The 18,214-nt window shown below is 37.6% G+C and overlaps 1 protein-coding gene and 1 non-coding gene across 2 annotated transcripts in view; both read left to right on the top strand.

The window, feature by feature from the left end:
* The window catches only part of PAPPA2 (pappalysin 2), a 260,705-nt gene that overhangs the window by 95,767 nt on the left and 146,724 nt on the right, over window positions 1–18,214 (top strand). The gene's annotated exons all lie outside the window — the stretch shown is intronic.
* Window positions 6,615–6,721, top strand: LOC114203401 (U6 spliceosomal RNA). The gene has a single exon (XR_003607981.1). It is a non-coding gene; the product is annotated as a U6 spliceosomal RNA (small nuclear RNA).

Below are 18,214 nucleotides of genomic sequence, written 5' to 3'. Positions count from 1 at the left end.
ATAAGTTGTTGAGTTGCTGATGTGTAATAAGATCCATTTTTGTCTTGGAGAGCCTCAAGGGGGAAATTAGCAAAGAAGACGGCTAGACTGTGAAACCTGGTTTATGGTAATCAATGTGGCAGAAGACCTGTGGTCTTCATGCATGGCTCCTCAGGATCCATGGATCCAGGATTGGGCTCTTGAGGGATTCTTGGGAAGTTTAAGCAGGTGGGGCTTGCCTGCTTACCCAGGAAAAGGGTGACACCTTAATACTGAGTGGAACCTCTACATTCTTAAGAAAGATAATTCCTTTTATAATGTGTTATTGCTATTGTAAAGGAAATCTTCCTGGTCAGTCAATAAGTCATTAAGTAAGTTAATGTGGCTAAAGAGTAATTATTCAATATAATTTGTATGTATTTTCAAAGAGTCTTGAGTAGGATTCTACCAAAATTTATTTTAAAACTGAATTACCATAATTGGGAGGAACCTTCATGTTGGAAAGAAAATGATTATAGAGACTGGAAATAACTTTATAAATGATTTTAAAAAGGTTATGCAAAGTGAATCTTCTTAGTAATCAAATATGAAGCAGAGAGAAATAAATTGAAGGAAGATCACATAATGCTATATATATCAAGCCCATGTTTAATGGGGTCATTGTGAAGTGGAGTCCAGAACATGTTGAACTGACAATTAAGAAAATATGAGAAAGTTTCCAAAGGACAGCTAGTATCATGGATTGGGGAAGAAGGAAGATGAGCAGTAGGTTAGCAATAGATGAAAAAATATTATTGCTGTTCAGGAGGAAACCAGAATATGAAAATCTCTGGAATGAATGAGGTCAACATTTAGAAAGGCTACATATATCAAGCAAAGGAGGTGAAGATAAAAATTTAAACATGTGGTGATCCAAACTGAATGCTTTGCTAGCATGCTTGGTTACATTGGCTCTACAGTATCTGATGCAGTTTTAGGGCTCTGCAGTCCTTTTATCACTAAATTTTGTATTCTCAGCTCAGAGTGCATGAGAAATCAGAAATTTGTGAAGTTACGGGTGCTTTCTAGATGAAAGCAAATATGTCATTCCAACCTTTGTGGTAGGCTAGAAGGTCATATTCCAATAATCTATTTAATAGTGAGTTTGAGTGTCTTGACTTATCCTCATCAAAAACAATGGTAGCAGAGGAGCATATAACACTGTAGAAAAGTTTCCCTAAATTAGTGTATACCTGATTTGCCAATGGCAACATTTTTGGTGTATATGTCAGGGGGTCCAGACAGCAAGGTTTACCCAGAAATGGTTTTCATGAGTCACAGGTCTATCATTGGGAACTGAATCTGTTTGAAAACCTTTAGAAATGATCTATCTGCCTGGCCATTATGAAGACAGTCTTGGCCTCCTGATAAGAATCACTGGGCTGAGAGCAGACCACTGAATGTTTTCTAACTTTATTGGAACTGGGCCATTGATAAGATTCGTTTAACTATAAAAATGGATAAAATACCAGGAAAAAAAAAACTATTTGAAGACATCAGACAGTAGCTAAGACAACAAGGATTTGAGAGCCCAATCCCAGTGAGAAGAAAAATGCATTGAAGTGAGCTCTATATATAACTCAGTTGTTTTTCTTCCATTCAGGGAAATTGCCAAATTCTCAGTGAAAGGAAGAGAGGCAGAGCAGAGAGCAGCCTAGAGTCTGCTGAAGTCTCACTACTGGGGAGACAAAAATTAAAGGTCAGGCCATCCAAGTCATCCAAGACGCCCATAGAAATAGAAATCCCCCAAAAAGCCTGATATTCTGCTCATTATTTTCTCTTAAGATATTTGCTAACTACTAACCCATGCATTCTCAGGGCCAGCAGCCAAGAAAACAAGTATAAAATAACTTCTAAGAGATTAAAAAGTCAAACAATGGTTTCAGGATTCTTATAATGTAGGGAAGAAAAAACTGGAGTTGAGGCCCTATGAAGGAGGAGGGGCCCTGAGATACCCTGTGTGTGGCAGCAAACAGAAACAGTCCAGATTACACAAAGCCTGAAATCCAGCCTGAAACCCTCTTAAATCTCTGTATGAAAGAAAGTCATTTGCCTACATTTAACTGCCTAACAAAAGAAAATCAAATATTTTCTACCTTCCTCTGGAGGAAGACAGTTGTCTCTAAAAGTTATCATGCACAATGTCCAGCAATCAGTAAAAAATTATCAGTTATGTCAAGAAACAGGGCCAACTGATGGTAAACTTAGCTAAACAAAGAAGCAAGCAATCATTAATAAATACAGACTCACAGATTACCCAGATATTGTAGTTATAGGATATTGGTTTTAAGATAATTATGATTGATACATTATAAAATATATGTTAAAAATGCAGAATATCTTCTGAGAGCTGGAATTTGTAATAATGAGTTAAGTGGAAATTTTAGAACAAAAAATACAGACTGAATTTAGGAAATTAATAGATAAGTTTATGAGCAGGGGAGGGAATTAAAGAACTAGAAAATTATAGAAAACATTTGTATTGAAGCTCAGAGAGAAAAAGTGTTGGAAAAATATAGAAAATAATTCAGGCACTTGAGACCTGATGAAAATTTTCTAATGTAAATTAGAGTTCTAGAAGAAGAGAAAGATATTGGGACAGAAAAAAATATCAAGGAGATAATGGCTGAGACTTGTAAAGTGACAGAAGATATGAAACAACAGATTCAAAATGTTTTACAAACCCCAGGAAGGATAAAATAGAAAGAAAATCACAACTAGATCCATTATAGCAAAAGTGCTTAACAACCAAAGACAAAGAAAAAAAATGCTTAAAAGTAGCTAGAGAAAAAATGTACATTACTTTTAAAGGGCAAACAGTGAGATTCATATGTGGACTTTTCAACAAAAACTCTGGAAGTCTTAAGACAACAAATATCGTTTTTTAAATGCAAAAAGAAAATAATTGTCAACTTAGAATACTATACTCAGCAAAAATATCTTTCAAAATAAAGAAAAATTAAAAATATTTTCAGACAGATAAAAACTGAAATAATTTAACATCAGCAGTAAAATCATACTGAAGAAAGTTATGCAAGCAGAAAGAAAATGACTCCAGATGGGAAGTAGAGACATGCAAAAGGAAATGAATGATTCTAGAAAGGATACAAATATTAAAAGTAATAATAATAATAATGTCTTTTTGGTTTAAAATATATGTAGAATTAAAATATGACAACAATTGTACAAAAGACAGAAAAGAAAGTAAATGAAGTTAAAGAATTCAAGGTCCTTTCCTATATCTAGAAGAAGTGCCGATTTTAGTAATTTTAGACAATAATAAGTCGAAAATGCATGTTGTAATCTTTAGGGTGACCATTAAATGATAAATGATCTTTTGTAAGCTAACAGAGCAGGAAATGAAATGATCCAGTGAAGGCAACAAAGGGAAAGAAAATAGGAATAAATAACAGAACAAATAGAAATAAAAAGTAAGATACTGATTATGAACTAATGTATTAGTAATTACATTAAATGCAAATGGACTAAACATACCACTTTAAAGCCAAAAATTGTCAGACCAAAAACAAAACCCAACCATGGTGCTTGTAAGAGACACATCTTAAATACGAGAACAAAAAAGACTGAAAGTATAAGAATCAGAAGATGTTAACAATGCAACTGTAGAAGAGAAGTTAGAGAATAGATTTCATTTACAATAACACCAAAAACCATAAGATACCTCAGAATAAACCTAACCAAAGAGGTAAAGGATCTATACTCCAGGAAATACAGAACACTCATGAAAGAAATTGAAGAAGACACAAAAAGATGGAAAAGCATTCCATGCTCATGGATCGGAAGAATAAGCATTGTTAAAATGTCTATGCTGCCTAGAGCAATCTATACCTTCCGTGCCATCCTGATCAAAATCCCGATGACATTTTTCAAAGTGCAGGAACAAACAATCCTAAAATTTGTATGGAATCAGAGAAGACCCTGAATCGCCCAGGAAATGTTGAAAAAGAAAAACAAAGCTGGGGGCATCACATTGCCCAATTTCAAGCTATATTACAAAGCCATGATCACTAAGATAGCATGGTACTGGCAAAAAAACAGACATAGAGACCAGTGGAACAGAATAGAGAGCCCAGATACAGACCCTCAACTCTATGGTCAAATAATCTTCGACAAAGCAGTCGAAGTCTCTTCAATAAATGGTGCTGGGAAAATTGGACAAATATACAGAAGAATGAAACCCGACCATTCTCTAACACCATACACAAAGATAAACTCAAAATAGATGAAAGACCTCAATGTGAGACAGGAATCCATCAAAATCCTAGAGCAGAACACAGGCAGTAACCTCTTTGACATCGGCCACAGCAACTTCTTTCAAGATACATCTCCAAAGGCTAGTGAAACAAAAGCAAAAGTGAACTTTTGGGACTTCATCACGATAAAAACTTCTGCACAGCAAAGGAAACAGTCAAGAAAACAAAGAGGCAACCCACAGAATAGGAGAAGATATTTGCAAATGACACTACACATAAAGGGCTGCTACCCATGATCTATAAAGAACTTCTCAAACTCAACACCCTAAAAAACAAATAATCAACTCAAAAAATGGGCAGAAGACATGAACAGACACTTCTCAAAAGGAGACATACAAATGGCTAACAGACACATGATAAAATATTCATCATCATTAACCATCAGGGAAATTCAAATCAAACCACACTGAGATACCACTTTACACCAGTTAGAACGGCAAAAACTGACAAGGCAAGAAACAACAAATGTTGGAGAGGTTGTGGAGAAAGGGGAACCCTCTAACACTGTTGGTGGGAATGCAAGTTGGTACAGCCACTTTGGAAAACAGTGTGGAGGTTCTTCAAAAATTAAAAATAGAGCTACCCTATGACCCAGCAATTGCACTACTGGGTATTTACCCCAAAGATACAGATATAGTGAAAAGAAGGGCCATATGCACCCCAATGTTCACAGCAGCAATGTCCACAATAGCCAAACTGTGGAAAGAACCAAGATGCCCTTCAACAGATGAATGGATAAAGAAGATGTGGTCCATATATACAATGGAATATTACTCAGCCATCAGAAAGGATGAATACCCAACTTCTACATCAATAGGGTTGGGACTGGAGGAGATCATGCTAAGTGAAATAAGTCAAGCAGAGAAAGTCAATTATTGTATGGTTTCATTTACTTGTGGAACATAAGGAATAGCATGGAGGACATTAGGAGAAGGAAGGGAAAAATGAAGGTGGGGAATCAGAGGGGGAGACGAACCATGAGAGACTATGGACTCTGAGAAACAAACTGAAGGTTTTAGAGGGGAGGGGAGTGGGGGATGGGTTAGCCCAGTGATGGATATTAAGGAGGGCATGTACTGCATGGACCACTGGGTGTTATATGTAAACGGTGAATCATGGAACACAACATTGAAAACTAATGATGTACTGTATGGTGACTAACATAACATAATAAAATAAAATAAAATTAAATTAAAAAAATCAGAAGATGTATATATACATCACATAATGAAAATACTAGTCCAAAGAAAGTCAGTGTAGCTTTCTTATATCAGATAAAGTAAACTTTAAGGTTTGCCAGAGATAAATAGGAATATTTTATAATGATAAAAAGTAAATTCAATTGGAAAATGTAACCATGATAAATTTTATGCACCCAATAACATGCCCTAAAATATGTAAAGCAAAATTTGACAAAAATAAAAAGAAGACAGAAAAATCCACATAGTTTTTATTTTAAAAACAATTTTCTCAGAAAATAATAATTGAATAAATATCTAGTAGACATCTAGAATATTTGAAAAATAATTAATATATGACTTAATTAACAAAATTAATATAGTATACCTGAACAGCAAAGAATATACATTGTTCTCATGTACATGGAAAATTCACTGAGAGTTCTGGGCCAAAAAGTAAACTACAAAGGGTTGCAATTACAAAGTCTTTGCTCTCTCATATCATTGGAAATAAGGTAGAAATCAATAATAACAAAAACAACAAAAAACTAGGAAATCCCTAAATATTTGGAAACTATGTGATACACTTCTAATTACCTCATGGCTCAAGGAATAAACTGCAGTGGAAATGAGAACATATTTTAAATGAAATGATTATAACAATAGGGCCTATCAAAATTTATGACATATACAAGAAGCTGTAAGTAGAGTGAGATCTATAGTTTTGTACATTAGAAAAGGAAATGTCTGAGCTAGGTATCCATCTCAAGAAACCAGCAAAGAATAGTATATTAAATTTAAAAAATGATGACAGAAGGAATTAATAAAAACAAGAGAAGAAATAAAAGAGAAAATAAACATAAATTAACAGAGTTAAATTTTGGGGGGAGGGGCAAAGAACTGATAAACCCTTAGAAAAACTGATCAAGAAATGAAAATGAGAAAGAATATATAACCACTATGAGAAATGAGAGGAATAATATTTTTATATATACTATAGACATTAATACCGTAAGTATTTTCAGCAAATTGTGTTATAGCAATTGGACATCCATAGACAAAAGAAAGTGAATTTCAATATGAATCTTATACCTTGTAAAAAAATTAACAAAGATCAGAGATTTAAATATAAAAAACAAACCTAGTGCTTGCTTCGGCAGCACATATACTAAAATTGGAACGATATAGAGAAGATGAGCATGGCCCCTGTGCAAAGGTGACACACAAATTCGTGAAACATTCCATATTTTTACAAAATAAGTAAGATGGCCAAAAGTAGTGATAAAGAGAGAGATAATTTTTTTATTATGTTAATCACCATACATTACATCATTAGTTTTTGATGTAGCGTTCCATGATTCATTGTTTGCATATAACACCCAATGCTCCATTCAGTACATGCCCTCTTTAGTACCCATCACCAGGCTAACCCTTCCCCCCACCCCCTCCCCTCTAGAACCCTCAGTTTGTTTCTCAGAGTCCATAGTCGAGAGAGAGAATTTTGAAAGCAGCAAGAGAAAGGAAATCAGTTACATACAAGGGAAATCCCATAAGGCTATCAGTGGATTTTTTAGCAGAGAGCGGCATGATATATTCAAAGTGCTAAAAGGAAAAAATCTGCGGCCAGGAATATTTCATCCAGCAAGGGTTTCATCCAGAATAGAAGGAGAGATAGAGTTTCCCAGAAAAACAAAAGTTAAAGGAATTCATGACCAGGAGCAAAACCAGCCACATCCCCATCGCACACAATGCCATCAGCCTGTGAGTTCCAAATCCACAGTCTAGCCACCCTCCTGCCTGAGTCAGCATGCACTGCCTGCCATCTGCTCAATGTCAAGTCAACATGCCTTCATCTCAAATCAACAAGGACTCAAACTGACACTCTTCCTCTCAAATTCCAACCCCTGTGCTAAAGTTTGTGTACAAAAATGGGCATAATTATGACAGCAGAATGAAGCGACCCAAATAGTGACACTAATTCTGTGGAATATATAATGGATAAAAAGAGTGTGTTAGGCTGAGAACATCGCCAACAAGCACATCAAAGAACAATACATACAACATGAGGCTGATTACTAAAAGAAACAAACCCAGGAAAAATAAAACAAGACGAAATCAGAGAAGGAGACAAACCATAAGAGACCCCTAATAATAGGAAACAAACTGAGAGTTGCTGGAGGGGATGGGGGTTGGGGAATGGGGTAACTGGGTGATGGACATTAAGGAGGGCACATGATATAATGAGCACTGGGTGTCATATAAGACTGATGAATCACTGAACTCTACCTCTGAAACTAGTAATACATTATATGTTAATTAATTGAATTTAAGTTAAAAAAAGAAACACCCCCACAAAGTAAAACTTTAGAATTTTTAAAAGAAAATCTTAAAGGCGGGGCTAGATGAAGAGTGCTTATATATGACACCCATAGCATGGTCCATAAAAATAAAAACTGACAAATTGGACTTAATCAAAATTTAAAACATTTTCTCTGAGAAACACTTTGTTAAGATGAATAAAGAAATGGCAGACCTGGAGAAAATATTTGCAGACCAAACATCTCATAAAGGATCTGTATCTGGAGTGTATAAAGAATTTTAAAATTCAATAGTAAGACAAATATTCCAGTTAGAAAATGGGCAAAGACATGAACAGACATCTTACCAAAGAAAATATGCACATGAAAAGATGTTCAGTATCATTAGCCATTGGGGAAATGCAAATTAAAATGACCATGAGGTATTGTAACACACTTTTTAGAAGAGCTAGAATAAAAAACAGTGACAATAGTAAATGCCGGTAGGGAGGTGGAGAAACCAGATCTCTCATACATTTTTGTTGGGAAAGTAAAATAGCACAACCACTCTGGAGAATACTTTGGCAATTTCTTATAAAACTAAGCCTACGCTTACCTGATGATCCAGCAGCTGGACTCTTAGATGTTTATCCCCAAGAAATCAAAACATATGTCCATTCAAAAACCTGTACACCAGTTTTCATAGCAGCTTTATTTGTAAGAGCCTAATAACTGGAAATGACAGAAGTATCCTTCCATGTTAGTCACTTGACCAAACTATGCTACATCCACACAATGGAATACTACCCAGAACTAAAAAGGAACAAACTATGAATGCATACAACAACTTTGATGGATCTCAAGGGTATTATGCTGAATGGAAACAATCTCACAAGTTACATGCTGTATGGTTTGTGTAGTATTCTCAAAATTCTATGTAGTAGTCTCAAAATGAGGTAATTACAGATAAAGAACAAGTGAATGGTTGCCAGAGGTCAGGATTGGAGTGTGAGGGGAGGGATATAGTATGGGTGTGATATGAAGGATAGCAAGAAAGAGATCTTAATGGTGATGGAACAGCTCAATATCTTGATTGTGGCAATAGTTACACAAAGGAACACATGTGATAAAATTGTATAGAACTGCAAGACATACACACACAAATATACATGAGTGTGTGCAAGAAAGAGATCTTAATGGTGATGGAACAGCTCAATATCTTGATTGTGGCAATAGTTACACAAAGGAACACATGTGATAAAATTGTATAGAACTGCAAGACATACACACACAAATATACATGAGTGTGTGCAAGAAAGAGATCTTAATGGTGATGGAACAGCTCAATATCTTGATTGTGGCAATAGTTACACAAAGGAACACATGTGATAAAATTGTATAGAACTGCAAGACATACACACACAAATATACATGAGTGTGTGCAAGAAAGAGATCTTAATGGTGATGGAACAGCTCAATATCTTGATTGTGGTGATAGTTACACAAAGGAATACATGTGATAAAATTGTATAGAACTGCAAGACACGCACACACATATACATGAGTGTGTGTAAAAACTAGTGAAATCGGAATGACTGTGACCTTTACGCATAAGCAGAGTATTCCACATCTAGTAGGTATTCTGCAAATACTCAATGAAGGGATAAATGAATAAATGAGTGAAGGTATTAAATGTAAATGGTTTCAAGAAATGATCTCATGAGTCACTGACTCATAATGAATTACAAAAGAGGCTAAGTATATTTATATTTTATTCTTAAACCTCTTAGGAATAACTGTTCTACCATAACATGTTCCTTAATATGCTTTTCAAAAGCAGAAGACTAGACTGAACAGCTGAAAGATCGGGCTTAATATGAAATTGCTCATGTTCTTCTTTATTTCTTCCTGTTCAGTCATAGCTGTGACGGAACAAAGGAACCATATTGACCTAAATCAGGTGTAGGGTAGTACAGACAGCTGGCATCACATGACAGAAGAAGACATTTAGCATTTTCTTTCTTTTTTTTTAAAAGATTTTATTTATTTATTTGATAGAGAGAGATAGCAAGAGCAGGAACACAAGCGGGGGAGTGGGAGAGGGAGAAGCAGGCTCCCCTCTGAGCAGGAAGCCCAATGCGGGACTTGATCCTAGGACCCTGGGATCATGACCTGAGCCAAAGGCAGATGCAAAGTACAGGGATCATGACCTAAGCCAAAGGCAGACTGAGCCACCCAGGCACCCGACATTCAGCATTTTCTAAATAAAGTCTTTTTAAGACTTCAGCTTAAGATTATCTATTCATGTCAACATTCAAGAACCCCTGCATTTTGAGGGTCTGAGTGACCCAGCAGATAAGTACACCAGCCTCAAGTTTGGAAGATTGAATCCAATTTCTGACCACCAATGGCTTACGTCAGTACATGGAAAGACTGATGTCATTTCTGGTTGTGCTTTTCTATCCACACCATTCCTGACTTTTAGCATGGCTTTGTACTTTTAATACTATCGTAATGCAGGATAGAATTTTTTTTATAAGTAAATGAATTAATGAATTCCCCTTGAGCTCTAATGTTTGGTAGTTTGAACATCTTTAGCCTTAGTATACAACACTTAAACTGAAAATATATCTTTAAAGGCAGAAGACTTACATTTGTGGTAAACTAGCCTTTTCCTAAGTTATCAATACCATACTCGTAATCATTCATTCAAAGAAAAGTGGTTGAATCTGTTTTTGGCAGTAATGGAGATACAATAATAAAATGAGATCACCCTAAAGGTCTGTACAAAGTAACCGTGAGGCAGACATGCAGATATACACTTTCACTACTGTGTGATGATACTGCCTATGAGGTATGTAGGAACATCAAGAGAAAGTGCCTAATTGTGCTCAAAACATCAGGGAAGAATTCCCACAGGGGCAGAGGCTGGAGAGGAGAGTTGAAAGATAAGCAGGAGTTGGCTTGGCAGACAATGAGACAGCATTCCAGAGTGAAAGAACTGATAGATGCCAAGGTTCAGGCTGTTAAAAACCTGGGCATGCTTAGAAGTGGAATGTACTTGGAATGGCTAGTGCAGTGCTTTTCAAACTTATTTTTGCTCTCTTGTAACCCCTAAAACACTTTTGAAAAACTCTGAACCCCTTCATACATTCTAAGAGCAACATCTAAAATACCAGCAAAGAATGTAATTCCTGCCGTATTATTTTAAGTTATCGACAATTAAAGATAAATTTTAAATCTACTCTCCTAAATGAAACTTCAGTAACATAATGATTTCATAATCACCATCATTCACAAATTGATGGCCATGCACTTTTTTTTTAACATTGGGAAATTATTCATTGCACCTTTTTCTGTTTGAATTTGTGTTTCCATTTCATTTCTCCTGTAGAACTTTATACTGATGTAACATATGCATATTTTTAACATCTTTAGTCATCTATTTCTCTGCCAAAAACATATTTTAAGTAAAACAACTCTTTTGTGATCATTTTTTAATTAAACTTTTTATTTTAAGATAATTGTATATCCACATGTAGTTCTAAGCGATAGTACATAAAAATTCTACATACCCTTTACCTATTGTCTTCCAATGGTAACATCAGCAAAATGATAGTACAATATCAACACCAGGATATTAACATTGATACTGATCATAACTTATAAAGTGTTAAAAGATTTATTCTCTATGAGTTATCTTTTCAAATGATTGCTTGTCCAAAATTGATCAAAACAGTCTTTTAAAATGTTGCTTAATAACTAGTAAACAAAATGAGGAATGCGTATTTTAATGAGATAAATGTGGCTTTCCTTCCCCAAATTAGTTCTTGTCTCTGTGGATGAATGTAATTATTGCTACACTGAAACAGGATTTAGTACCAGTTATATTGCTTTTTTTTTCTTCTGTAGCTCTGAGTGTTGAGAAATTTGTTCACATAAATAAGTAGATGGGAAAAAAATGGACCTATTTGATTGACTGAATGGATAATGACTGCCAATGTAGAAAATACAGGAAAAGGAGAGCAAATGCAGAACTAGTTTAATTTGGATATGTTGAGTTTGGGATCTCTGCAATCTGACTATGCAGGGACTTTCACAGAAGCAGGAGGAGGAGCAGGATTCAGGGGTATACCAGAAACCTAAAGAGAGAGAATTTTGAGAAAGTCCCCAGTGGCCCACAAATGCAGCTGCTGCAGAGAGATGAAATCAGTACAAGTCATTTTGGCTAGGTTAGAGAGGAGAGTCTGTCACTCTTGGGCACAGAAGTTAGACACTTCAGAGTTTTCTGGGCCAATCAGCTTCCTAATTGTTCTTGGAATGTCTGTACTGCCAAAGAACACTCAGAGATCCTGATTGGATCACTAGCAACATGCCCCAATGTCCAGGGGACCCAAGAACTATGTGGGAGGGAACTTGAACCTGGCTCATAATGGGGGTTTAAACATATAGGGTCTTCAAGTGGTCCAGATAATGTGACCGTTGTAGGAAAAAAAGTCTTTGAATGATAGAGTGGGTTAGGGCTTCTTGGATAAGAACAAATGCAATCTTGAGCAAATCACCTTTCTGAGCCTTTTTTTCCCATATATAAAATGGGGATAATAAGCACAAGGAAGAGAACCTAGCACATAGTAGGGCCTCAATAAATATTAGCTCCATTAGTAGTAGCAGCAAAAGTAGTAGAAGTTCCAAATACCACGTGTCTGTGCTTAACCTTCCTGGCTATGCCCTCAGCCTACCACCTTACCTTCAACCTGGAGATTTTTCATCCCCAGGAAAGATATTGGCTCCTTTGGGACTCAGTGGATGGGAGGAGAGAGTTAGCACAGGGTGATGTAGTTGTGGCAGATATCTGGGGAAAGGCAAAGTAATAGTACTATAGGGGGCAGGGGAAGGTAAGAGCAGCAAAATTTGCTCAGAGGTAAAATATCTCTCCCCCAACCAGAACTTTTGTAGGAGTCCGCCAGAGCAAACCCCAGCTTCCTTCCAACCAAACTGTTGGACGTTGATATTAGGGTGTTTTATCAATTGTGACACATGGATGCACAAGGTTGGTAAGGCAGCAAGTGCTGAGAAATAGCCACGAATTTGACACGTGGGAAGTCTTTGGTAGTCACAGCCAGATTGTTTCTGTGGAGTGCAGGTTCAGACTCCAGAGTGGAATAGGTGGAAGAATCTACTGTAGGTAACCAGGAGCACTCTGGTACAAGTAGTCATTAGATGGCTGGACTAGAGTGAAACAGATTTTGTCCTCAGTCCACTGTTCTTCCCTTTACTATGCCAAAGCAGGATGATTCTCCCAGGAAATAAGGAGTGAATGAGATATATAAACTGGAGAGCACATGTAAATATGAGGAATTATAGAAGCATTCACGAGACAAGCTACACAATGAACAAGATGAGGACTGAAAATTACCCACTAGCTGCTATTATAAATTCTCTGTCAGAAAATGACATTTAGCAAATGGGATTATTCCGGGTCTCTTGGGGTTTTGAACACAGGGAGTACTCTGGGATATTGAAAACTTTAGACAAAATTGCCCTAGGATGTGAATTTCATACCCTCAAATTGGGGTGCTCCAAAGGTAGATTCATGCACTTGTAAATAGGAGGAATAAATAATCACCTTTTATGTGATGACTTGAAAGATCTCTTTTATTTATAAATTCTTATTTTTTTTTAGAGAAAGAGACAGCATGTGAGCAGGGGGTAGGGGGAGAAGTGGCACAGGGAGAGTGAGAGAGAGAATCCCAAGTAGGCTCCACTCTCCGAGCAGAGCCCAATGTGGGGCTCGGTCTTATGACCCTGAGATCATGACCTGAGCTAAAAGGAAGAGTTGGATGCTTAACCAACTAAGCCACCCAGGTGCCCCAAAGATCTCCTCTTTTGAAACATGACCTAGTAATCATTGAATCCTTGGAGCCCAGAATAGTGCCTGACATAGAATAGATGTTCAGTAAATGCTGAGTTAATAAATGAATTTTAAAATATCTTTAAAGATATCTTTAAAATATCTTCCCCCCATTCATACTTTGTGGTGCCTAAAATTCTGGTATGAGTGTGTGTGTGTGTGTGTGTGTGTGTGTGTGTGTGTGTGTGTCACTACCCTCATCCACAAGTAAGAAGGGATTAACATACTGTCTCTGATGCCTCAGTAATAACATCTTCCAGCTTTTATTAATCAGATTACTTTTCTCCCATGATGTGGAAGTGGCTGGAGAGCCCTGAGTGCTTGACACTTGACAATAGGAGTGGCTGAGAGACTATAAAAGAAGACCGAAAATGACATCATACTGTAAACTCTTTACCCTCTCGGCATTCTTGTCTTGGTTCAGTCTTGTCCAGAACAAGGACTTCCTTCTATGAGACCACAGGCTGTAAAAGTAAGAAGCCAATACAAGATTTGGAGATGAATGGATTCTGGGCTGGTTTTGTTAAAAGCTTGCTTCTTTTTCTAGCTCTTGTGACCTCTTCTTTTTTTTTTTTTTTTAAACTTTCTCCATTTCTTTCTCTCCCTTTGTCTTTCCATCTACCTCTGCACTTTCTTCCCTTGCGCTGCCCCAAAGTGTTCCTTCCTTGAACCTCTGTGCATACTTTGATAGCTTTGTCCCTTCATTGTGGACAGTGTGTTTGGAGGAGTGTATTTCAGCCAGTAACTGGAAGTAATTATGTAGCACCTGCAGACCAGCCCTCAACCTCCTTGTTTTATGGCCATATAACATTCGGCCCTAAAAATTTTACAGAGCTGTTTTAAAGTCATTTCAACTCATGTCTTTTCCTCAAATTGCCTGTGTTATTGTTGTTTTTTTTCTTTTTAAATAATAGTAGCTTTGGGAATCATTCTCTTTACTATATGCCACTCTGGCGGTCTTGTACTAAAGCTGGGAAAAGCCAGCTGGAACTTGGGAATGCAGCATCACCTTGGGACTTTGGCTCTCTGCTACCGAGATCTCATCTTTTAATCAGCAACTTCTCTCTTTTTTCTTCCCCGGCACTGTCCCCTAGACCACACAACAACCCTGTCTTATTGTTTTAGCTTGTCCCTTATAATCAAGGCTGAAAGGTCTTCTAAGACTGTATTTGTGCTCCCCCTGTCAGTCCACCTGTGGCCACCAGTTGCTACATCCAGGGAACCCCATTCATATTATGTTCTATGCACAAGTTAGTGGTACTGGTGTGGATTGACTTCAAGTCTCAGTATATACATTCAGGTATGCAAGAAATACAACTTTTATTTATTCTATAACTGAACTTAATTTCTATTTTGAGTCCCTACTTACCTGGGTAGTAGACATTTACTCTTAGCCAATTAGCTTCTTTTGCTTGGGGCTGCATCTAAGTCTAGAGATGGCTTATGAATGCCAAAGTCATAGGAGAAAGGATGCATTTTGTCCTTAATAGTCAGGGATGTTGGTCACATGAGATGGCCACTGTTTCCATTACAGGGTCCCACCTTCAGGAGACCTCTGGGAGGCTTTCTGTCATTCTTCCCTTGTAGCCATTTTTCTCTAGAACTAGGGCTCTTACTTAGGAATCCATTCCTAGAATAAGGCAAGATCCCTCTGCTGTCAGATCACATGTACCTGTTTTGAATCCTTTTACTGGGGTATTGAAATATAGAATATAGTGTACTTTATCTGGACCCATCACCATCTGTATATTCCCATTATTTCCCTTTTGTCTCTTTTCTCTTCCTCCAGCTTAGAAGAATTTGTTCCAGGCTAAGATGTAATGATGGCATTGGTAATGTGAGGCAAAGATCACTACCCTCCATTCACCTACCATGCTAGCTAAACCCTGCATCCCCTCAGGGCCCAAATGGTGTAGACTTTGGAAATCTCACAGTCAGAAAAGGGCTTCTTTTTATGCTTTTCACTCTATCTTATGCCTCCTAGTGAGGTAATGGATGAATGCAGAAGAGTCTGGCTTCCTGAATTGGCAATGTGGTAAGGAGCCAGAAGCCACTGGGATAAAGTGTGAGTATTTCCAAAATGTTGCCCTCCATTCACACTGTTGCTTCAAAGTGCCTGAGTAGGCACTCCTGGGTTTTGTCATCAGTTCCTAGGCAGCCTTGTAGGACAGGTGTTGGGAGGTGAATGAAGGTAGAGTCTGATAGTGTCTTAGAGTGAAGATTGAGGAACGAAGATACTGTTGAAAACATATATTGGCATGTCTTTCTTCTGCTTCCTGTTTCACTGTAGTAAGTAAAAGCAGAGAACACACAGAAAGGGATTCAATTATAGGGAAGGGAATCCCAGCCCCCAATTCTACCACCATATTTTATCTCTTGTTTGTGTTTTAGTTTTATCCTCTAAGATGAGGAGAAACAAAAAGGAACAGTGGTTTTGATTATAAGATATGATAATTATATTCTCTATAACCAGGGAAGTAGGAAGGAAAAGATTATTGCATTACAGAAAAAAAAAAAAGGTGTCTTGTATAAATCTGACCTACCTGCAAGGTCTATGAAGAATTAAACTAACAGTCCAATCTTATCAGATTTCCTTTCCATACATAATCACTACTTTTAAGCTATCACAAATAATTTTTGAATGTCAGTGTATTGTCTGTGGATTGAATGGACACTTGTCTGTCTGTAACTTTGTCCAAGTCTTGTCTGTCTTCTGGGTGCCCATGGGTCTCAGGAACAGAACAACATGGAAATAAAGTGTGAGCAGCCTAGGGGCAAATCAGAGCTCCTCATGTGGAGGTGTTTGTCTCCCTTGCCTGGCGATGCCTGGCTTCACTCTGGAAAGTCTGTCCTGTTTGTGGCCAGACCCTAGCCTTCCCATTTTCTTGATGAATGAAGATGGTTAGGAGGAAGCCAATAAGAGGTTGGGGCAAATGAGCCTGTGTGGCTAGGCTACATTATATAATTATAGTAATATTGACAAATGGTCTAATATGCATTTGGGATTACTTTGTTCCAGAAAATAAGCTAAATGCTTATTTGTCTACATCACTATTTCAATCTCCATAACAACCCTTTGAGGTAGGAACTCTCATATTACCATAAAACAGATCAGGAAATAGCCTTGAGAGCTTTTAAGGAATATTCCCAAAGATAAGGATCAATACATTTCCAGTGAGTGTGACAGCCAAAGAAGGGGCCCATGTCACTCCAAAGGTCATCTTGTGTGAGAGGCTTCTGTGGAGTGCTCTAAGGACCCACCTGTAACCACTCATGACCCATGCTAGTATTGGAAATGGAGGAAAGTGTGGGGCATAGTTATCAGCTTCAGAAGATGTTGCTACTTTTTTTTTAAAAAAGATTTTATGTATTTATTTGACAGAGAGAGACACAGAGCGCAGGAACACAAGCAGGGAGAGTGGGAGAGGGAGAAACAGGCTTCCTGCGGAGCAGGGAGCCTGATGTGGGGCTCCATCTCAGGACCCTGGGATCATGACCTGAAATGAAGGCATATGCTTAAAGACCGAGCCACCCAGGCTCCCTGATGTTGCTACTTTAAAAAAAAAAAAATACTAACATAGAATAGGAACTGGAAAGTAGCATTTTGTACTATATTTTTATTATTCCTATTAAGTTGCTCCTGGAAGAGAATTGCATATTTCCCTCAGCAGGTGGGAATTCACAGCTCCTCAGACCCTCCTTGGTCAGACCCAAATAATAGAGATGGCAAGAGAGGGTTGTTATTCTGGGGATGCTGTTTTTACTTATTACTTATCAGGTCTTGTTCCCTCTTAATGAAAAGAAGTTCTCACATTCTTCTTTTTAGATTTTTGGCAGGAAGTCTTTATGCTTCACTCAGGCTTTGGTGTGAATACGTGTGTGTGTGTGTGTGTGTGAGAGAGAGAGAGAGAGAGAGAGAGAGAGAGAGAGATTTTTATCAAAACATGAAAGAAATTTATAAACTAAACCATGAAATCAATTAATGTTTCTCCTTTCCTACCCACATGGGTGTATGAGTATGTGTGTGATTAAAACCCACTCCCTTAATACTTTTACAAGTTTATTTTAGTGGGAGTATAAGGTGATTAGAAGAACCATGTGGGACCCCATGCACAAGGGAGAGGGAGGGGAGGGCCTTAGGACCAGCAGGCAGTGAATCTGGATCACTTGAAAATCTAGCAGCTCTGAGGGTAGAATGTCTGCTGCTGTTCACACTGGCTTTTCCCGTCCCCCCAGGCTCCTGAGAGGTGGGAGTCTTGGAATACAAGTTACAAGGTGATGATCCATGATAATACATGTTTTTCTTCACGTGGTATTTATGATTGTCTCACCCAGTCCTGAATGTTCGCTCTCAGTGGCCCAGGATGAGAATAGAAGGGAATCTTAGTGATAAGTCTGGCTGGCCCTCTCACTATGTAGATAACCTAGGGAAAGGTGAAAGAGCAGAGCCAGAGTCATACAGCTAGTTAGGGTCAGGACCACATTCCAAGTTCCTTAAGTTCTGGTCCAGTGTGATTCCATAATCACTTGGCCCTA

Source organism: Eumetopias jubatus, unplaced genomic scaffold (assembly GCF_037043125.1).
Source record: "Eumetopias jubatus isolate StellerSeaLion01/CBP00866 unplaced genomic scaffold, mEumJub1_p1.0 scaffold_12, whole genome shotgun sequence".
NCBI classification, from domain to species: Eukaryota; Metazoa; Chordata; class Mammalia; order Carnivora; family Otariidae; genus Eumetopias; species Eumetopias jubatus.
Note: the sequence above shows the minus strand (reverse complement) of the source record. Positions and strands in the feature narration are given on the sequence as shown.